Here is a 22,742-nt window from a genome sequence, read left to right as displayed (position 1 = left end):
TGTGAGATGGTATCTCATTGTGGTTTTGATTTGCATTTCTCTGATGGCCAGTGATGAGCATTTTTTTATGTGTCTGTTGGCTGTATGAATGTCCTCTTTTGAGAAATGTCTATTCATATCCTTTGCCCACTTTTTGATGGGGTTGTTTGTTTTTTTCTTGCAAATTTGTTTGAGTTCTTTGTAGGTTCTGGATATTAGCCCTTTGTCAGATGAGTAGATTGCAAAAATGTTCTCCCATTCTGTAGGTTGCCTGTTCACTCTGATGGTAGTTTCTTTTGCTGTGCAGAAGCTCTTTAGTTTAATGAGATCCCATTTGTCAATTTTGGCTTTTGTTGCCGTTGCTTTTGGTGTTTTAGACATGAAGTCCTTGCCCATGCCTATGTCCTGAATGGTATTACCGAGCCAACATATTTTCTACTTCCTTGGTGTACTTGTCTTCTATTTGAATGAAATGCTACCAGAAATCGCTCATGTTTTGAGATCACCTACACTTGTCACCCACTAAGCTCAACTTTCCCTCCTGGAGGAGGCTAGAAGCAGCCTCTGCCCCTCCTCTTTCCTGTCTTTTATGCTTCTCAGCACCAGCCAAGGCTCCAGGTAAGACAGGAGCGTGGCTCCAAAGTGGCCATGGTGGATTTGCATCCTGCCTGTTCTTTGCAGAGCCATTAGGCTGTGCGGGTACCCAGGTGATCACTTTGCCAACCCTTGTGATGTGACATCAGGCAACCACATATCATGGACTCAAATTCAGCTGCTAATATTTTTTGTTTCCTTGAGTTTAGAGGCTGGGTTGAGAATTTCAAAGTAATTCAAAACCGATTAAAAGCTCTTCTGCATACTTGTGACTTTACTGGGTTTACCAGGAAGATGGAGAAATACACAAAAAAGATGGAGCTCTTTCATGTAATGAAAGTTCAAATAATTTTTCCAGTCTCCAAAGTTCAACTCTAGTCTCTAATCTGTCATGAATCAGGCCAGTTCCCCATTACCTTTAGTGAATTCATATGCCATGGCCAGGACAGAAACTTGAACCTGGTCATATTCCTTCCAGGGTGGACAAGGTAATACAGACAGACCCAGCAAGGCAGCTTGAACAATTTGCTTGCACTCAGAAGAAGAATGTAGGCCCCCGGAACACAAGCCTCTATGAGACTTGAAAGCAAATCTGGGTTTTCCCATCGCCTTTATGTTTTACGAGGGTTGGGGAAATGTTGGCTGTTTACTAATTATCAAAGCTGTTTTTATGACTTCCCCAAAGGAAAACAAAAAAGGAAAGGGTCCAAGTGTATTCCTTTAGGCCTGGGATGAAAGCTTGACCTTTAGTGCACTTGGGGAACTGCATGGTTTGTAGCGCTGGAAAATAAAACTCGGAATGCATGTTCAGGAAAGCAGGAAGCTTTGAAGTTGAAAAAGCCAAACAGGAACAGCTGTTTTGATTGGTGCGGTGCACGTAGGGCCTGACGTGACAGACCTGTCCCACGCACTGTCCCTGTGGCTGAGGGACGACTGGGGAGCAGCAAGGAGCCTTGCCTTTCACGGGGGTTTCTGCTGGTGTTCCTTGGACATACAACTCCTGATTCGTGCAGGACACAGGAAACAAACCCAGAGACCACAGGGGACCTTCGTGTCTGCCCCAGAGGAAATAACGTGGCCATATTCACACAACCAGTCTTGCAGGGAAGCCCCAGATACAAGGAAAATAGAAAAAGAGAGCATGCCATTACTGTTGGAAGTTTAATTATAATGATTTAAGGCTATCAATCAAGTTTAACTGGAACAAAAACATGTCTGCCTTTTTAGCTTCTGAGACTCTCGCCCTGTGGAAAAATATTTGCTTCATGGAAATTTTTAGTTTCACATTAGGATCTACATATTAGGTAAAATGCCATCCATTACCCCCCAAATTAGCATAAAATATTCTTTTCCCCAGAGAGGATGTGAAAAATCTTTGAGGTTGTCAGTTACCATAACCACTGGGTTCCAGTATTTATTTGCGTTCCTACTTTGGTCTCTTTTCAATGGACAGGCCCTTTACGGCTTCCTTCCTGTTTCTACCAGCGGAAATTGAACAGTAAAAATGGTAAATAACTTGGTTCTACCAGTTCCCAAGATTTAGATTCTTTCTTTTATATATTCTCTTAAAAATCAATTCAGCTATGGCACTTTCTAAAAATAAAATTTAGCCTTGCCTTTATTGTTCGCCTAGCTTTGTGTTAACCTGTTTGAAGAATTTATGACAATGAGCCATTTCCAAGGAACATCGCTGGGTTGACTTTCCCAAATGCTTGCGAACCGGGTTGGCAGTACAGATCCACTCTGATTTGAAACGTACAGTTTCCTATAAACGCTCTCAAAATGTACATTTATTAGCAATGTTCCCCAAAATGTAAATTTTGCATTGGGATTATTTCAATAGGGGCCCCCTTGTTTTTCTTCACTGCAACTGTGGAGTATCGGTTGCTGTGGTCTTTATCCAGAAGGCAGAAGGAAGAAAATGGAACCAGGGCTTTTGAAGTACAAACAGGGAAGCGGTTGTGTAAAGTGTCCAATAATTAGCATCCATCATTCAGCCACAACAACAAAACGCACCACAACACCTGAGGGACGATACTGGGCTCCGTGGTGCGAACCCCGAAAATCTGAGACAGGTCTCAGTTAATTTAGAAAGTTTACTGTGCCAAGGCTGAGGACACACGCTTGACACAGCCTCAGGATGTCCTAACAACACGTGCCCAAGGTGGTCGGAGCACAGTCTGGTTTTACACATTTTAGGGAGATACGAGACATCAATCAACATGGAAAATAGACATTGGTTCAGTCTAGAGAGGTGGGTCTGGGAGGGAGCTTCCTGGTTCATAGATAGATAGGAGACAAACTTTTGCATTCTCTTGAGTTTCTGGTTCGCCTCTCCAAAAGAGGCAATCAGATATACATTTACCTCGGTGAGCAGAGAGGTGACTTTGAATAGAATGGGAGGCAGGTTTGCCCTAAGCAGTTCCCGGCTTGACTTTTCCCTTTAGCTTAGTGATTTTGGGGGCTCATGATACTTTCCTTTCTCAACATCTTCAGTTATGAGAATGAGAATTACCTGGTCCAGCACAGGCTGCTTAGGAGAGGCCTGGGGCAGAAAGTCTCAGAGTTTAAAAGCATCTGAGTTACTGGAGCCCTGAGCCCCTTTGGTGCTCCCATCTATCCCTGCAATGACTTTACCCTGGCAGCTGATGAGCCAGCCCACTTCTCAAAGGAATCACCTGGGTCTTGTAAAAAAGCAAATGCGAGTTCAGTGGATCTGGGTGGGGTTGTGTTTCTCAGAAGCTCCTCTGGGCAGGGAGAAGCTCTGGCATCTGCTTTCAGTTCTGTCCCTGTGGTTTTGTCTGGAAGTTACTGGGCGAGGCCTCTTGAAGCATCCTGGGCACCTGCGCTGATGCTTCCCTCTGCACTCTGGCCAAAAATAGCCCAAAATGAGGTTTTATTCTAAGCCCTCTGCATGGCTCCACTCTCAAATTCTAGAACCAGCTGCCCCAGGATTTCTCCAGTCAGTAAGTATCTACGGGCTTTTGTTATTAGCCTAAACACGCAACTCTCTCTCACACTAAGCCCCTACTTGCGCTCAAGGAATTCCCCTGTGGCAAGATTGTGTTCTTCCTGAATACTTTAGGACTCACCCAGGAGAGGTCACACACGTATCCATGGAGCTTTCCTGCTGTCACTCGGCATCATGGCCAAGGGGTTCCCCAGCAGGTACTAGACCCCATTCTGAAACGGGGTTTGTTCTTCCTTTGACAGGAAATACTGCTGCAGTCACCGCTTCTCCAGCAAGGACCCTGATGGCTTTCCCTGAACAGGCTCGTGGGGTAAGTGTGTCTCCTTCACGTTACACTAGACTGAGGCGGGGTTTCACAGAACTTTGGGTTAAGGTGGGAGCTGGTTCCAAATTGTTGGAAAAATTGTTTTGAGGGTGAGCTTGGAGTCCTGGAAAGAACATGAGCTGTGGAGTCAAACATCACAGCCCAGTGGTAGGTGGCATTTGTGCTGGGCCTGCCAGAGCAGCCTGTCAGGGAAACCTTCAGACACAGCGTCATAGCAGGTGTGCACACCCCGCTACACGTTCATCTCAGGGTGAGCTGTCGGGCCCTCAGGCTACGGGACTGCTGTGCCCCATGGCCAGGGTGGCATCAGCTCCTCCTCCCCTGGAACAGTCAGGGGCTGGGGAGCCACGTCTGGATTTGTAGTTGTATAGGGTGGAAGTCTGCAGCAAAGTTTGCCCCGTCTTGTGGCTGGCAGGCGTGATGGCTTATGTGCATGTGTGCATGTAAGTGTGTGGTGGGTTCCCAAAATTGATTCCTAAGCATTTGGCTGTGCCCACTTTGAAGGAGGTCACCTCTGTATTTTGGGAGGGATCCTGCTTCAAAGGCATGGATCTTCAATGCGGATATTTGAGGCACCACGTGAGAGCAGGCGAGGCCCGGAGTGTCTCAGGTGGGTCCATGTGGAGGATGGGAGGACCCGACGTCCTGGCTCCGACTGCCCAGCAGGCGTTTGTCTGCAGACCCTGCTTCAGCAGGGAGAAGCTGCAGAAATGCCACCCCCCCGGGCGGGATAGGAGACACTGATCCTGATGTGAGTGATGGTGTGTGATCTCCCCTGCCCTGAACCTGGCGTAGAAATCCCCTCTCATCATAACACTCTCACCAAATCTTGCCTCTCCCTTTGGCACAATATGGCTTTTCTTTTTAGAAAGTCAAAGGTATGCATATTCAGAGCGTAAGATGTCAATAGCACTCCCAGGCTTCCAATGAAAATAATAATGGCTCCATACCTCATAGCCCCACTGCCGATTCCTGCTCTCGGGCGGCAGCGTCTCCCACCTGCCTTGGCAGCGTCTCTCACCTGTCTTGCCTGCATCTCCCTGCATTTGAGTCTACAGATGACCCAGGACATGTATTGGTTTTCCATGTGAGCTGGGATCATTGATGGGGAGTTCCCTTTCTCCCAGCTCCTCCCACTCCTTCCTCCTTACCTCTACACCTCTTCCTCTCAGTTCAACATCATGATGGCGCCATTTTGGGTGGAGTCAGTATTCCTCATTTATGTTATTTGAACTGTATTACTTTTATTCATAGTTGAGTCATTGTATAATATGATTGCTTTTCCTTTTGCACAAGTTTTCCTTCTTTAAATCAATAATTGCCTCTTTCTTGTTGTTTGCTTAGCTTTCTAAATACCTATCAAAATTCCTTCCCAACATCTTCCACAGAAATGAACATTTCCTTGGAACAAGTCCATGCACATTCTATGCTTGGTCAGTTGTATGTAGCCTGTTGCTGTTACTGTCATCAGTGCTGTTACTCTTGTGGTTCCTTGGCTGCCCTGCTGCCACCTGGGCCAGGCTGTTCCCGAGGCCTGTGGCTCAGCTCTCACCTGAGGCCTCCGTCATTCTGTCCTGTGAATTCAGGTCCTCCTTCTTCCATCCTGATTCCGTATGTTCTCATTTCTTGTCCTCCACTCCTCTGGCTTATGATTGCACTCAACTGTGTGTCTCCTGAGGCCTTCCTGAGGAAGAATGCCTGGGAAGAAGCATCCCAAGGCTTCTGCACGTGAAGACCCACAACTCCAAGCTCACACTTCATTGACAGGTTAGCTAGGTATAGAATTCTAGGCTGGAAGCCATTTTGCCTTGATTCAGAAAGCATTGCTTCATAGTGTAGCAATTGAGAAGCTGTATGACATTCTGTTCTCCAAGCTTTTATGTGAGGCATGTTTTATTTTTCCCTCTGGGAAGATTCAGGATGTTTTCTGAAATGTCAACTTGATATGCCCATTGCCACCATAGGCAGTGCTGTGATTGGTGGAGAGATGCCAGCAGTTTCAGTTAAAAACATAAGTAGACAGAGTCTTAGATCATTTCTCGGAATTTCCCACACCCAGTGTGGGATGGGAACAGCAGTGACACCCGAGTGTCCGAGAGAGGCAGAGAAGGAATGAAGCATTGCCCTGGCCCCTAAGGGACTTCACAAATGGGACAAGGGACAAGTGGTGGTGACACAGCTGGGCCAGATGTGAAGACCTGGCAAGAATGATGGTTGGCTCAGAAGACGTGAGTGGAGAGAAATGAGGCATGGATGTCTCCTTGCTCAATTTCTTGGCACCATAGAAAACCCCTAGCACTTATCCCCAACCCCAGGGGTAACAGGGAAAATAACAAATGTATTGGGATTGGTGTGCTATCACTCTGCAAAAATGGACACTTAAAATATTACTTACATTTAGTTACAGAAAAAAGTAAGAAATAATATTTCTTGTACATCTAAAATATGAGCAGAGATTTTGCTTGCTGTGAAATTAAATATACTTAAGTCTGTTTCTTCTATAAACTCCTTAAGGGCAAGAAATGGGTCTTATTTATTTTTGGTATCCTCAGAACTTGGATCATTTTAGGGGCCAAAACATTGTTTACTGAATTTAACCAACAAAGAGGATACAAAGGACTCTGGCTGCTGGAATCCCATTTGCTTGGTGCATTTGGTTCAAATTCATAGGACTCACCCACTTGCCCCGTCTGTCCTGCCCTGCGGGGTGAACCTGGAGTCCAGGGGAAGACTAGAAATGCATCTCCCTGTTCTCCCCAGCCTCCCTCCTAAGGCAGGGCCTCAAGCCACGATGCAGGTCTGGTGCAAACGGACTTTCTGCGCCAGAAAGACAGAGTTGGTCATTTTGTCCAGCTTTCTCCTGGCGGTGTTTCCATTCACCAGCTTCTGCCTCTCAAATGACACAGATGTTTTCAGAATGCCTTCTCCTTGCAGCTTCACTCCAGCACCCCTAGCTAGGAGCAGGGTGCTCAGCAGCCCCGGAACTTGGCATAGTGTTTGGTACAGAGCAGGCTGTTTGCAAATGTTTGTTGGATTAATTACTCGTTTAATGAAACGAGAATACAAGTCATTCCTCCTCAGGAAATGAGCACTGGTCAGTAGGCAGTCCCCCTGTGCAAGCCCCTGACACTTCTACAGGGCAGATGCTGGGAAGGATGAACATGCAGAAGTGGAAGAACAGGGGGCGGGAGGAAAGCCTGGGCAGGCTCGAGGCCAGTCTCTTCCCTCCACGCTAGCACATGGTGAGCATGGGACACCCAGTCCTCCTTGGACATCGGGGCAGCAGTAGGTCTTCCTCTTTGCCTGCTGGCTCTCAGAAGCTCAGGCCTCTGTCTGGGGACATCCAGTGGCCAAGTGCTTCACTGCTGGGCTTCCCAGAGGACAGTCCTGTGCCAGGCCCATATTCAGGCCAGTCCTGTAGCCATAAAGGGACATCTTCGTTGGTGCGCATGGCGCAATGGGTTAATCTGGTGTTTTCTCACAAGTTGACTTCACAAACCAATGAATTCGCATTTCCAAGAACATGTCACTGGCCTCTTTCCATGAGACTGAAAAGGAATTAATTGGTCATTTCTGAAACAAAGTGCTAAATCACATCGTAATGCCCCACGAAGCTCCCAGAACGCAAAAGAACAGCCCTGTATGCCGGAAAGGCTCGTGGATGCAGTTCCTCTCCCAGCCATGAGTCAGGGCCCTCAGGGTGGTGTGGCTTTCGTCGGGAAGCCATGAGCTCAGAGGGAGCAGTGGCCAGCTGACCGGCCCGCGCGGTGCCTGCGCTGCTGTCCAGGTGAGCTGCCTGGGCAGGACGACACTGACAGACGCGCCTCCCTGAGCCTGGAAGCTGCACCTCCCCGCAGCTGGAGATCTGGGAATTGGGGCCTGAATCATCCCCCGATCTTCACATCAGCCTGAAGGTTTCCGTACTGAAGCAGGAAGCTACGTTCATGAAAACTTCCTATCCTCCTTGGGGTCAGGGCCACTTTATGAATACCACCATCACAGGTGGGAAACGTCTCTAGGCAACATTTAGAGATCCTGTAAAAGATTGTTATTTTTATCATAAATTCCTAGTGTCCTGTGCAATCTCAGTATTTTAAGATGCTTGTTGGATGTAAGTTAAAGCTGGGGATGATTCCATTAACGTGGACCACAGTGGACCGTCAGTCAAAGGGCTGTTGTCCTCTTGGTGACACCAGGCCCAGGCTCTCACAGAAAGGCTCAAGAGCAGACCCTCGTGGGCCCAGCTACCTGGCCTCCCTCCGCTGGGTAGAAGTTGACTTTGGATCCTACCCACTGTTGGGAAAGGGGCGCCTCGTGGCCACCGGAGGAAGCCAGCCTTCAGAGATACAGGATGAAGTGCTTTGCCAGCTCCAAGCACAATGCCCTTCTGACTTCACAAATGAATCAGACCAGACACAGCTGAACTTTGCCTGGAAAAGAAATCGTATGTTGAAGCATTAGGCTAAGAAAAACATGATTCCATGTGTATTGTGCTCTGTGATTTCTGAGCTCTCGGGCCTGTTTCTGAGCTCCACCCTGCTGGGGAGAGCGGACAAACCAGCGCAGCTCGGCTCGGGGACTGCACAGCTTGCTTCATTTAAACGTAGCCTCCACACAGCCCCCAGCCAGATTCTCATGTGATTTTTATGGAAATTGTCTCATAGAGTTATAGATACGTCCTATAGCCCCAAACCATTTCCTTCGTGTGTTTATCCCGCTGCTTCCCACTGTCCCATCTGCGGTGCACCCCGGGAGCCCCCTCACTCTGCTCCCCACATCCTGCTCCGTGGGGAGTGGAGGGAAAGCCCAGACAGTCCTCTACTGCTCACCAGGGCTGGGGACCTTGGGAAATGTACTTTATTTTTCTAAGTTTCAATTTCTTCATCTGTAAAATAGGGATAACAACGTACTTACCCAAGTGGCATAATTGAAATGAATCTCTTAGTATAGCACCTGGCATGTGCTATGTGAGGCCTCCATTTTAACTATTGTTATTATTTTCCTATGGGGATATTTGCAAAGAAAAACGCCAGCCCATGGAGTTAATGTCTTTCAAATGTTTCGGGGAACTCCCCAGGGTGAAACTCTCTCCGCAGATTGTATACAGATCTTACCACCATCTACAACAGGGGCCTTGAGACCCATGGACGATCTGTGAGCACCTCGGCACAGGAGAGGGCCTTCCTCCACTCCCCCAACCCCTCCGTCCTCTCCAAGACCTACTTCCAATTTCATTAATTGGATAAACGATGTAACTGCAGATGTGCTTACTAGGAAACACTTGATTAATAAGGCAGATAATATAAAACACAGAAAACAATGCTTTCTTGAGAACATCTATCTCATACGTTACCCCAAATGCTGTGATTTGAGAAGGATCTTTCTGTGAAAGATCTGTCTACCCCCTCTCCAGTGGTCCCGTTATCATTACAGAATGTTCACTAGTCATGTCTTTCAGTTGAGTCACTGCAGGCCTTTGCTGAAATGCAAATTTTATCTAGAAGGAAAAGTTCAAAGTGCAATGATCGCTGAGCCTAACCTGAGATTTCGCGCTGTCTGTTACCCACCGATTGGAGGAATGAGCATGTGAGTTTTTATGGCTAAGAACACCCCGACATACAGGCTTCAGAAGCAAAGTATGAACATCATAGAGATGGAATCCCCACCTTGTCTCTCTCTCCTGCCCTTCCTTCATATCTTCCTTCCTTCCCCCCTTGTATATGAAGATATTGGCACTACCACCATCAGTTCCTATTGTTAGGAATAACGCTTAAAACCTTAGGGAAATTGAACACTTGAACAAAAGATTTTTAGTAAAGCAATTTTACTTTTGAGCAGAGGGGTGTCTCCTTGGCCAGTTGCCATGAGAGTACACTTGAACAAAGGGCACGAGAGCCTTTATTTTTGACACAAGTTCTGCCCCTGTACCCTTATTGGCTGGGTTTGGGTCGTACAATCTAAACTAATCTCAGTTAGCTAAACATTTGATTTTTTTAGATAGGGTGCGTACGTAAAAGAAAGTGGAAAGAAAGGGGAAGGGGGTGTCTGTAATGAGCTATAAAGTGTTGTTTTTTTTTTTAAATAAGGAAAGGAATGTAAGTTGGTACTGATAACGTTTGGTACTGAGGCATGCCTAGGCATCTAACAAAGGCAAAGAGGAAAAAGGAGAAAAAGAAGAAAAGGTGGGGCCGGGTACTAGGAATTAAAGAATAAAAGATGATCAGATTATTTGAAGAGAAACCCCATTATATCCCACACCATGGCCAGGGCAGAATCCTAGAGATCAGGGAGAGATGACTGGGGAAAACATCATTGTTGGTCAATGTGGGAGAGCTGGGAAATGGAATCCAGGCGGGGACCCTGTGGGGTCCGGGATGATTAACTCACAAGAAGTAAAGTCAAAGTGAGTTATATGGGAGGACTAAGGATGCCTTGCTTAGATTAGATGGGGGTTTTCCGAAGGAAATTAATTTCTGAGGTAAAAGATGTGCTTGATTCTCAACACTTTGGGAGAAAACAAACTACAATCTGGGGTGGAGGAACCCAGCCTTCCCCACTTCCTGCCCCTCCCACCGGGGGACAGAATCATCAGCTCTCCTCCCGCGGGAGCCAGTGTTCCTGCAGATGGAGACTTGAGAGAGATCCCGAGTCTATGGAGGCTACAGATTCCCAGGGCTCCAGGGCTCTGCACTTTTGTCGGGAGAGGCTGCACTTGTGAGAGAGGGGAAGTCTTTGAAGAAGCGGTGAACAATTCAGACAAGGTGGTGTGGGAGAAGTTATCCCGGCAGAGGGACCTTGGTGAGTCAGGGCAGAGACAGGAAAACAGTGAAACAGTGTGGCCCTTCCAAGAAACCGCAGACCAATAGCATCCTGCAAGCCACATGCTCTAAGCAGGACGTGGAGGGAGGGGAGAAGGACTGAAGGAGAAGTGGAGGTAGAGAGGCTGCCGGGGTGTTCAGGGCCGCTGGCAGAGGGAACCAGGTTGCCACTGCTGGCTGGAAAGATCTGCTTGGGCTTTCAGTCTGGGTGAGGGAGTGAGGATTGGATGGAGGACTGAGCCAGGGACCTACCCTGAAGTCTGGATGAGCTGTTGTCACGAGCAGATGGGATGTCACCTGTCAAGATTGCCGTGTCAGGATGCGAGGTCCAGCAGTTTGGGGTTCTGACAACATCCCACGTACACAAAAGTGTGGATGATTGAAGGGCGTGTGAATGGAGATGTAGTAGTCAAGAAATTACGTTAGGCTTTCCTGAAAAAAAAAAAGTGTAGTTGAAATATAATTCACATACCACATAATTCACCCATTTGAAGTGCTTTTTGGTGAATTCATAGACTTGTGTGACCACCGCCACTATCCAATTTTAAAACATTTGTGTGGCCGGGCGCGGTGGCTCAAGCCTGTAATCCCAGCACTTTGGGAGGCCGAAATGGGTGGATCACGAGGTCAGGAGATCGAGACCATCCTGGCTAACACGGTGAAACCCCGCCTCTACTAAAAAAAAATACAAAAAAATAGCTGGGCGAGGTGGTGAGCGCCTATAGTCCCAGCTACTCAGGAGGCTGAGGCAGGAGAATGGCGTGAACCCGGGAGGCGGAGCTTGCAGTGAGCTGAGATCCGGCCACTGCACTCCAGCCTGGGCGACAGAGCGAGACTCCGTCTCAAAAAGAAAAAAAAAAATTTGTGTATCCCTAAAGGAAAATCCCATCCCCATTAGCAGCCACACCCTCTGTCCTCATAATCACACTGGGCTCCCAAGTTCAGGCAGCCCTGAGTCCACTTTCTGTCTCTAGAATTTGCGGGAGGCTCCGCTTTGGGCCCGTCACCTGCAGAGGCATGGCTGATTGCTCCTCCGTGAGGACCCCCGTGTGAGAAGTTCTGGCATTCCGTTCACCACTTTATCCTCAGAGCCTAGGCAGGCCTCTGATGGGAAGAAGCCTGTCCCCAGACACTTGCTGAGCAAGGACCAGAACAGGCTTGTGACTTGCGTTAAGAATCTCAGGAAATGGCTCTGAGCAGCGATGGCTCTGGGGTGGGGGGAGAGGTAACAGCCATGAGATTTAGAGCTTTCCATCTGTCATTGCTGTGTTTGGAGCCCAAGCCAGTTCAGTTAAGTCCAGCTCGACTTGCTTTAGAGGCAGGGCCCCGCAGCAGCAGCGTGAACATGTGCTGCAGAACCTGCGGTAACCCAAGTCAGCCTCATGGAAGGAGCGTGTTCTGGAAATAACGCAGGGCGCTAGGAGACGTGCTCACCTCGTCAGCAGAAGAGAAAGGACCACGACTGACCTGCGGTGCTTATGGAAGCAATGCCCTGTCTGAACTCTCTGGTCTATGCTATGAGATCCCTTCGTCCACGTTCTTTTGCATCTGAAGGACAAAATCTACTTTTAGAACACTTATTCACGCAGAAGCAAAGCTACGCAATTGCCACAAATGCCCCTTTTCTGACAACATGGACTATCCTCTTTTGTCTCATCAGGATGACCATGGTTTCCTAACTGTCAGGGTGCAAACTCCTTTTTCCTGGTCCCCACACTGTGCAAGCATCTGCTGTGTCAACCTGCCACATCCATTGACACTGTACACACAGACTTAGCCACCTGCTGCCTGTGTAATTCGCCCACTTTGCCTTCCAGAGAGCAAGGTAACGCGAGGGTGGCAGGATGCTGGGAAGAGGGGAGGGGACATTGTTGGTCCAGGGTCAGCTGTGACAATCTAGTTCCAAGATGCAATAGTCTTGCAGCCAAGGCAGCCAGTGTCTTTCTTACCTGTGAGTCTACACTTTGTTCGAGAAGCCACTTGCTCCTGGAATTTAACAATGTGGTATTATCTCCTGAGAGCCGTGGTGGTAGTGGGTGTAGAATGCCAGAGCCTCGCTGAGAAGGAAATGGGTGAGTGTGGCTTGGGAGGTGGGGCAGCTTCACCACACAGTCTGAATCTTCTGTGCCATTGTGAGGCAGGATAGGAACTTGCAATTCTTCCTTCCCAAAGTGGAGAGTCACAGAAGGGTTCAAAGCATGGAGGAACATGAGTCAATTGCTTTAGGAAGACAATTCCGGGAGAGATAAGAAACTCAGCAGCCGCGCAGGATGCTCTGTTTGTGGACAGGATTTGTGACAGGCATAAACTGCTGGTAAAGGAGGCTGTGATGGAGCTTGCTGGCATTTCTCCACTTCTTCCAGGGTGCTAGATATTTTAGCCAGAACCTTGGGTCTTGAAATAAAATAAAGACTGTATTTTGCAGCCTCTCTTGAAGGTAGTTGAAGTCATGAAACTGAGCTCCAGCCAATAATATATTTAAGCAGAAGAGTTGCGGGCAGTTGTGGGGTGTTTTCCTTAGGAGACAACCAGCGCCTGCCTGTACCCCACCTCCAGGCACGCCTTTCTCCTGCCACTGACACCATCCTGAGCTCAGGGTGACCACCATGCCCCAGGGATGGGGAAGTGTGAGCTGAAGGGAGCCAGGGGCCAAGTCTCACAGAACACTGGGTTGTAAACAGCAAAGATGTCCACCTCTCTCTATTTTAAGTCACAGTTACTTGGTGGGGTGGCGGGGCTCTGTTATTTGCTCTGTTATTCTGAGTAATGAACAGACCACTTGGACCTTCTCTTCTGAAACAGTTTCAGAAGTCATGATGTGGCTGGGCATGGTGACCCACGCCTGTAATCCCAGCACTTTAGGAGGCCGAGGCAGGTGGATTACCTGAGGTCAGGAGTTCGAGACCAGGCTAGCCAACATGGTGAAACCCTGTCTCTACTAAAAATACGCAAAAAATCAGTTGGGTGTGGTGGCGCGCGTCTGTAATCCCAGTTACTCAGGAGGCTGAGGCAGGAGAATCGCTTGAACCCGGGAGGCGGAGCTTGCAGTGAGCTGAGATCACACCACTGCACTCCAGCCTGGGCGGCAAGAGCAAGACTCTGTCTCAAACAAAACAAAACAAAAGTAATGATGTGCCCAGCTGAAGAGCATCCAGATGCACCCAAGCTCCCAACACCCTCCCAGCACCAGCCAGCGGGCCCCCATGGTGGGTCCCATCTCAGAGCTCCCCATGCGTCCTTTCAACCACGCATGTCTTCATGGTCCTTATGAATGGCAAAGGAAAGCAATCCTCCCAGTGAGTAAGAGGATCCCTTCGGTGTTGGGCCACAAAGCTGGCTCTGACACTCAGTCCTTTGTCACAGTCCCTGAGTCGAGTCCCCTTCCTAGAGAGGCTCTGTGTGGTCACTGAAGTGGAATGACAGCCGGATCACACACCTGTGATCAAAGGAGGGCGGCTGTGCACAGCCAGTGCTGTGGTGTGTGGGGGCTCCATCTCTGTCTCAGCCCGGGCCTTCAGTGATGTGGGGCCCTTTGCAACCCCTGAGGCTCCTTGCAGAACAAAGGAGCTACTGAGGCAGCTGGCTGTGCTTGGCACCTCCCTGCCCCCACCCCACCTCCCATGTCTTTTTTTTTTTTTTTTTTTTTTTTTTTTTTTAAAGCAGCTTCAGACTGCCATTCCATATCTGTTGAGGAAGGAAAATTGAAAATCTCTTTCTAGGATCTTTAAGATTAAAAGGTAAGGAAGAGGCAAGTCCCTGCGGTTGGACTGAGATGCCCTGCTGGGCAGGGGCTGCCCCTCCCTCCTTCCTGCTTCTCCCCCTCCAGAAGCTGTTCTAGGAGGCCTCTGGACACCTGGTCCCACCTGATCACCTCTGGCAGTGGCCAAGCATCAGACCTTTACTTTCTGTGCATGCTGGAGACCTGTGAGGGGGAAGTAGCCCTGATGTTCCTTAGTGGATTTTCACCACCATGTCTAATAAATGTTTCTTCACAGCAATGCACTTGTCAGGGAGCCGGGCCTGACAGGAGCGAAGGGCAGTCCACTTAGGGGCGGGTTCCCAGGAAACAACCTGTGGCTCTGGGGCCTGCTGTTTCCTGAGGAAGACCCGGCCTCACTCCCCAGGGCGCCCTGCTGTGTGCTTCTGCAGACCCTCAGGGTGCACTGGTCAGCACGGCACTGGGATGCAGAGTTCCTGGCCCGGCCTGAACCTCGGTTCTTTGAGTGGGTGATCCTCCACGCCGTTCGCTCTCCCTACTCTACCCCCCGTCTCTGTGTTTGCCTCCTTAGCACACCACTCACTAGAGGAGGAGGAAACAGAGGCCCTGAGGCCTGGCCCCTGCCCTTTCTCTGGAGCTCCAGCATATCATGCTGTGAAGAAATGTTCCAGAGAATGCAAAATGTACTCATGGAATTAAGATCTTTCAAACCCCTATATATTCAGACAATGGAGAGTGTATTTACAGAGCTTATCAACATGAGCTACCTGTCGTGCACCTCTGAGGTTCGCGGTAGCCAGGAGACACTGCCAACAGCTGACACTGGTGTTCCAGGCCGTGCTGAGGGCTGGATGGGCACTGACCCAGGGCAGAGGGAGAATGCAGAACAGATGCCCTCAGCATGGGCTGCAGGGGCTTGCTTCAGTATCTGTTTTAGCTGAGTGACCTCCGGCTCAAGTTATCTCCCCTCTCCAAGCCTCACTTCCTCCTCTGCAGAATGGGAGGTACAATCATGTCATTATTTAAAGGGGATCAGCCTGTGCCTATTCAGCTGGTGCAGTCCCACTTCACATGACTGGAGGGTGGGGGGCTCTTTTTGGGAACTTTGGAAGTGGCAACAGTGGGCCCTGCCTCATCTGCATAGGTGGTAAATCATGTGCATGTTACTGGGCAGTGAAGACAGGCTCTCTGGTAAGGCCAATCCCCTGCGTGTCACTGTGATTCTCAATGGTTTTCTACTGTTCAGCCTATGGCCGACATTAGCCAAAGCTCTAGTTCTGGTTTGGATGCAGGAATCTGTTGTAGATTAACTCACATGTGGTCTCCCCTGGATCTTGCAGCCTCTTGGTCCTCCTGCCTTTGTGCCTCAGTTCACTTATTTCCTTGTCAAGGGACACCCTTGTCTGTACTTCCCCATCTACCCCCAGGTGCCATTGCCTCCCACGGCCACACTCTTCCTTCTGTTCTAGCCAGTGATGGCCTCTGGTCCTTAGCAGCAATCAGAACTTATGGTATACACATGGTACACACACACACACACACACACACACACGTCCATGCATGTCCACGCATGCATATGCACACACACGTATACATACATATACATGCATATGCAAGTATGCTCACACATACATATGCACATGCACACACCAAATACACAGACACATACACGTACATATAATGTACATGCATGAAAGACTTACGGAAATATCCAGCTTTGTACTGTACCATACCTGACCAACAAACTTGGAAGCAACTCTAGGTCAAGGGCCATTTCTCAGACATTAGTAGATATCCATGCAATGACTTGACATATTTCTCATGCATATTTTCTCTTAAATATTCCAAGAAGAAGACTTTTCCTTACATAGAAAACAAGAACTATCAGATAGGAGAGATTAATAAACAGAATTTCTGGAATTTTCCCTAATTAAAAATAATGGGATGTTTTCAACAACACATATTATCTTATAAAATCTTAATTGTTTCTGAATGAGGTGATTTTCCAAATGTTCTACCAAACGATAATCTGGAGTTTGAACTGTAGTTTTGAACCCAGGGGAGCCGAGTTTGCCGGCAGGAGGAATTTGAGTCCTTGGGGGATGGAGGAGGGGAAGGAGAAGGCTGGTGATAATTAATGCCTCTTTTATTTTTAAAAGAGGAAACACATCTGCTTGAATCAAGGCCTGAAGTATGCAAGAGATGGAGTGGGGAGGGGGTTATTTGTGCAGTTTGTTTGCGAGGCAGCTGGTATGTGTGCCGCGGAGATTGGAGCTGGTGTGATGGACAGCGTGTCCTCACCATGTGTCTGTCCGGTCTTCCCCACATGGCCACCATGTGAGCCCCGCAGCACCACCCCCACGCCTTCCAGACTCACTGCACAGTCCTGGGGGCAAACTGTGATTTACAAACCACATTGCTCTTCCTTTGCAAGGGGCTTATCTACACCACGGGGTAGGAACTTAAGAGTTGTTTTCTCTTGGTTATATTCATGGAACATTCCAGCAAATGCCTGACCAACAACAAAGGAGTGGACAGAGCACTGAAGCAAGAATATCAGAAATAGCCTCCTCAGCTCTGCCATTTTGTGTCCCTGGGGCAGATGGCTTAATGTCTCTGGGCCTCAGTTTTCCTGTGTGTAAAATGAGAAGATGAAATACTATCAGTGATTTTTAAAAACGCTCCCTTAAGTGAAGGGGATTCTTTAAAATGAATTATAAATGTTAAGGGTTTCATATGTTAAAACATGTTTCATATGTACAAAGAAAAAATTTCGGCCGGGCGCGGTGGCTCAAGCCTGTAATCTCAGCACTTTGGGAGGCCGAGACGGGTGGATCACGAGGTCAGGAGATCGAGACCATCCTGGTGAACATGGTGAAACCCCGTCTCTACTAAAAAATACAAAAAACTAGCCGGGCGAGGTGGCGGCGCCTGTAGTCCCAGCTACTCGGGAGGCTGAGGCAGGAGAATGGCGTGAACCCGGGAGGCGGAGCTTGCAGTGAGCTGAGATCCGGCCACTGCAACTCCAGCCCGGGAGACAGAGCGAGAATCCGTCTCAAAAAAAGAAAAAATTTCACACCTGTCATCCCAGCACTTTGGGAGGCCAAGGCAGGAGGATCACTTGAACCCAGGAGTTCGAGACCAGCCTGGGCAATATGGCAAAACCCCGTCTCTACAAAAAGTATAAAAATTAGCCAGGTATGGTGATAGGAACGTGCGGTTTCTCAGGAGGCTGAGGTATGAGGTGGGAGGATCGCCTGAGCCCAGGAGGTCCAGGCTGCAGTGAGCTATGATCATGTCACTGCACTCCAGCCTGGGCAACAGGTTCTCACTGAACCTGTCACACACACACACACACAAGAAAATTAAATTTAGATAAATTAAATTTAACGAAGCTTAATTGGACAATGAGTGATTTGTAAATTAGGCAGCTCCCCCAGCTGGAATAGGTTCAGAATGACTGCAGCACTACCACGTGGTTTAAGAGGATTTAATGCCAGAAAAAGGAAAGTGAGGTACAGAAAACAGGGGGAGGCGCAGAAACAGCCATATTGGTTACAGCTCCGCGTTTGCCTGATTTGAACACAGTTTGCACAGTTGGCCGTGTCTGATTGGCTGAAACTCGATGATTGGCAGAGTGGGTTACATCTGTTTACCTTTCCAGTTGGGTTGCTTTTCACTGTGCACAGAGAAACCTTTGGGCTGAACTTAAAATATGTAGGGAGGCAGCTTTAGGCTAAACCTGATTCAACACATAAATAGAGAACCCTTATGAACAGCAGATAGAAGCTCGGCTTCTGGGGTTGTGGGTGTAGGATAGCTCAACCGGCTGGCTCCTTCACACCTGAGATGGCCCACAAGGCACCCCGGGGATAAGGAGAGTCTGAGAATCAGCGAACTAGCTAATAATGATATCTATGTTGCGTTCATTTCTTCTGCAGATCAGCTCATGTTCAGGGGACCCTGGAAGCGGGTGGTGGGTCAGGCTTCAGTATCCCCATGTCCCGGTGAGGAGAGGGGCTCAGAGGCTTGTGGGGCTTACCCAGGCGGCATGCTGTTGAGAGGCAGATCATTGACTGGAACCAAGATCTTCTTACTCCTAAGTCCCTTCTAGGATCTTGTGATTCTAAAACACAGTGTGTGTTTGCAACAGGAAAATATCTCAGTCTCAGACAAAACACTGGAAACTGTAAGTACAATTGGTTCTTCTTGTACTGCAGACCCTGAAACCTGGGAATGAGGTGGCCACAGTGAACAGCATCTCAGGTTGAGGAAGGTGAAATAAAAAGCCACTGAAATAGCAACAGCTCAGGTGTCTTCAAGGGATTCTTCACAGATGGAAACGGGCAAGGATTTGAATATGACTCTGCTAATTTTGGATACTAGAAATACTGCCCTTTTATATCCATGGTCTTGCCTTCACCATTCTCCCTCTCTGAGTTTTCGCCTGTCCTTCTTTTCACCACATTATACTTTGAGACCTTGGAATTCTCCATTTTCTCCAAATTACAGTGATCTCCCTTCACTGGTTTGGACTTTTTGTGCCTGGAGAGTTTCTACTCATTTTGCATTTGCTGTGCATTGCCTATTTGTTAGTTTTTTGTTTGTTTGTTTTTTAATGTGTACACACCTCATCTTCTAGTCTGACTGTGTACTTATTGAAGGCAGAGTAAGATCTTCTAGGTGACTTGTAAAGATGGGGCTAGCTGTCACGTGTACAGTGCCTCGTGGGCTAAAGCACTCGTGGTCTTGTTTGGTCCTCGCTGAGGGCAGATGGTACAAGGACCATGGAGCTCATTTGGAGAAGAAGAGTCGAGGCTCTGACAGCTGCTGGTTGTACTCATCTCGGTATCCCTGAGCTGAGTGTACTGTGTGTTCTAAGGCAGGCACTTGCTATGGTTATTTAATAAATGAAGGAATAAAACCTAATGCACCCATTGGCCAAGACCATCCAGCCAGCGAGTGATGAGTCAGGGCTCAGCTGGGTTTTCTGGACCACAAGTCCTGCTCTCTCCTTGGGGACGAGGTGGCTGGGCCAGGGGATGCTTAGTTTACTTGTAGTTTGATCTTCTATGGTTTTTGAGTCTTATACCATGTTTCTGTCAATATCAAAGTGGGATGGAAGTGACATATTCTTTCTCACAAACAAATGATGTTTTATAGGAAAGCAATATGACTTTTGTTGAATAAAAACACAAAGATACTCAGAAGCCCCAGTACTCAGTCCATTGTGCAACTCCCATCTCAACTGCAAACATGCTTGAGGGCAGAACCCCATGATGGGCGGTGGTGGCAGAGTGCCAGGCAGAGCCAAGGTGGAGGGCTGTGGGGACTCCGCCAGCCCTGCCCAAAACTGCCTGTCTCCTTCCCCTCAGAATAGCTCCCTGATGACCAAGTTCTTCCCATTACATTAGCAAAGGTTTAAGCCTTCCCTTCTTAAAACTAACCAACCAACCAACCAACCACTCAACCAACCAACCAACCAACCAACCAACCAGGCTCATTAATGAGACTTTCCCCTCCAAGCAGAAAGTGCAACTCCCACAGATCAGAGCTCAGCTTCTCGAAGGAGTAGTGCATCTGCCCACTACCTGCCTTTTCTCACCTCCCCTTCTCCCAGCCCCCTCCAGTCCACCTGTCACCCCATCATTCTGCTGAAAGTGCCTTGGTGAAGGCCAAAAGCACTAAATTCCACAGGCCATGTTTTATTTAGCCTCTCAGCAGGAATTGACACAACTATTGACTAAAGTTCCTGAACGTGCTCTTCTCTGGTCTTCTGGATTCCACCCTCCCTCAGTTCTTCTCATCTCTCTGGCTGTGTCGTAGTCTACTGTGCTGACTCTTCCCTTCCTCTCAAGCATTAACATCCTCTTGAAGAATATCTTAGTCTATGTTATCTCCCTGAGACCAACAGTCTATGCACCACTTCAATGACTCAGACCTCCACCCAGCCTCTCACTTGCATTTGAGATGTATGGATCCCATCTGATGTCAACGCTGTAGCCACCTGCAACTTGATATAACCAAAATTCACCATTCTCTTCCCCTGTCCCCTATGGCCAGCCTAGACCTCTTCCAGTGTTTGCTATTGAATGACATCATCAACATCCAATTGCACATGCCAGAAAGTCTCCGCTTTCCTTCTAAGTGTCTCTGAGGTCTGCCCGTTTCTCTCTACTTCTGCAGCCCCACTGATCGTTCCCTACCTAAACCACTGAAGTGAGCGTCATCTATTCTCTCTCTGCATCTATCTTCTGTCTTCTAATTCTGTCTCCACAAGGCAATCAGAGTAGAGTTTCCAAAGACTCATCTGATCGTGCCCATCTTCATCTCTAAAGTCTTCTAGGGCTCCCAGAGTCCTTAATAAGCCTGTGGTCCCGTATGATCTGACCCTGCCTAACTTCACACCATCCTTTTACACCCACTGCAGACCCACTCTCGGCCTTCCAGCCATGCAGGCAGAGCAACATGTTCTTTCAATCCCAGAAAGGACACTAGAGGCTCCCCTTCCAATTCACATATAAATGGTAGTGTGGGCAAGTAGAATTGACTGAGCTTTCACTATGTTCTCTCTGCTGCACCAAGTACTAAGCATTCCTTGTGCTCTATCTCACTTAACCCCTACAACAACTCCTGAGATAAAGATTATCATCATTTTGACTTGATATACTAGATACTTGAGTATCAGAAAGGTTGAAGGATTTGTCCGGGGTCGCTTGCTTGTGTAAGCATCAGAGCCAAGATTCAAACCCAGGTGGATCTTGTTCCAGACTCCTGCTGTCCCCTAAAGCCCAGTGCTACATCTCTGACGAAAGCCTGAGGGTCTCCTCGTGTGCGTCCTCTAATGAGGAATGTACTGTTTGCTAGGGCAAATTGGCTGATTTGCAGGTCTATTTTCAGACAAAGCTTTTTCTTTTTGGCCCAAATGTTTGTCTGAGTAGCTTCTACCAGATTGTTCTGGTTCTTCCCCCTGAGGCAAATAAAGCATAGTTCTATGTTTTGTTACAAATATTTGAGCATAGCTCATACTCCAATCTCTTTAGGCTTGGAGTCTGATCGCTTGGATTCTGGCAGGTTACAGGGTCCTTTAAGGTCACAGAGCTAGAATTGACATGGGGAGTGGAGAGTGCGGCTTGTTCGTCTAGGGTTGAGGGTGTCTGCTACAGAGAAGGGAAATGACTTGGTCCAGCTCACACGTGTACCAACAGAAGAGTCATGGCTGAAACTCAGTGTTCCCCCACCTCTGCTCTGCTCTGACCACTGGACTGACCCTTTGGGAAGTTAATTGAAATGACAAAGTCCAGTTTTCATGAGTCTCCGTGGCTCAGTTAGGAATGCAGATAGCTTCAGGGAGGAAATGAAGACTAATCCATGCAATGAGACAGAAATCATAAAAAGAGGTCCAAGTCCCAAAGCTCTAGTTTCTTAAGGTCTTAAAATCCATAGGAAAGACCCATTTAAGCTGCTGTGAACTTGTAGTAACAACTCTTACATAACAGCTTGACCAGCACACATTGTGCTGTCTGTCCCCAGGGAGCTATCCACTCAAGGGCAAGTTCCAGGGAAAACCAGCAGGAAGGAGCCCCCAGGCTCCCTGGGCCCAGCCCCCAAACTTTGAAATTCATGCAGAACCACAGATACCCAAGGAAAGAGAACTAGGGGCCCTGCTTGTATGAGCTGGTGCTCCTGATTCATTCCTACAACAAATGGTCCATGACTAATTTGGCAAAGCACATGAGAGGGACTAATTTTGCAACGTTTGATGTCCTCTGTGTCTAGTGTCTTTCACATGGCTTGCCATTTCACATCGTGTGAGCATGTTGCATAAACAACATCTGGCTGGGCACACAAAGTCACTTTTCCACACAGGAGGCAAAAGTAACCCTGAATGCCTTCCAGGGCCTCCATCCTGCCCTGAACCATGGGGAGCAGATGGGGCACGCGATGAGCATATGTCATGAACAGCACACTTCCCTCTTCCATGAGAAAGTACCGGAAAGGAGAAAGTACCTGTGTTGTGAATTTGGAGTACATTGAACAAAAATTCATTTACGATGCAGTCACTGTGAACAGGCACTACAGCCACAATGGTGAACAAAACTCAGGTCCTGCCTTCTTGGTACTTGTAATTTTGCAGAGAATCTATGGGAAGCTGGATTCTGGTCCTTTGTTCTGATCATGTACAGCGCCCAGATGGATGGGTCAGGGCTCTCAGGCCCCAAAGCCTGGTGCTGAGGCCTCGAGCTGCCTCCCATCTCCTGTCCCTGAAGATCACCTGCCCAGCAGCCTCTGCTCCACTCGTACTTTGAAGTCTTTATCTTCCCAAGTGGCTGTGGC

At 48.2% G+C, this 22,742-nt stretch overlaps 1 long non-coding RNA gene across 2 annotated transcripts in view; it reads right to left on the bottom strand.

Annotated features, from left to right (window-relative positions):
* Positions 1-320: 320 nt before the first annotated feature.
* LOC103879545 overlaps positions 321-22,742 on the bottom strand; it is a 132,633-nt gene continuing 110,211 nt past the window's right edge. Inside the window, exons 1-3 of one of the 2 annotated variants that reach the window (XR_640211.4) lie at positions 12,637-13,575; positions 10,940-11,119; positions 321-8,299 (exon numbers count right to left, since the gene is read on the bottom strand). This is a non-coding gene — a long non-coding RNA (uncharacterized LOC103879545). Of the gene's footprint in view, positions 8,300-10,939; positions 11,120-12,636; positions 13,576-22,742 lie in introns of those variants that run through there. The other variant, XR_004180008.1, reaches the window with a different exon arrangement.

This window comes from Papio anubis, chromosome 19 (genome assembly GCF_008728515.1).
Source record: "Papio anubis isolate 15944 chromosome 19, Panubis1.0, whole genome shotgun sequence".
Lineage (NCBI taxonomy): Eukaryota > Metazoa > Chordata > Mammalia > Primates > Cercopithecidae > Papio > Papio anubis.
This window is presented reverse-complemented; position numbering and strand designations above follow the sequence as displayed.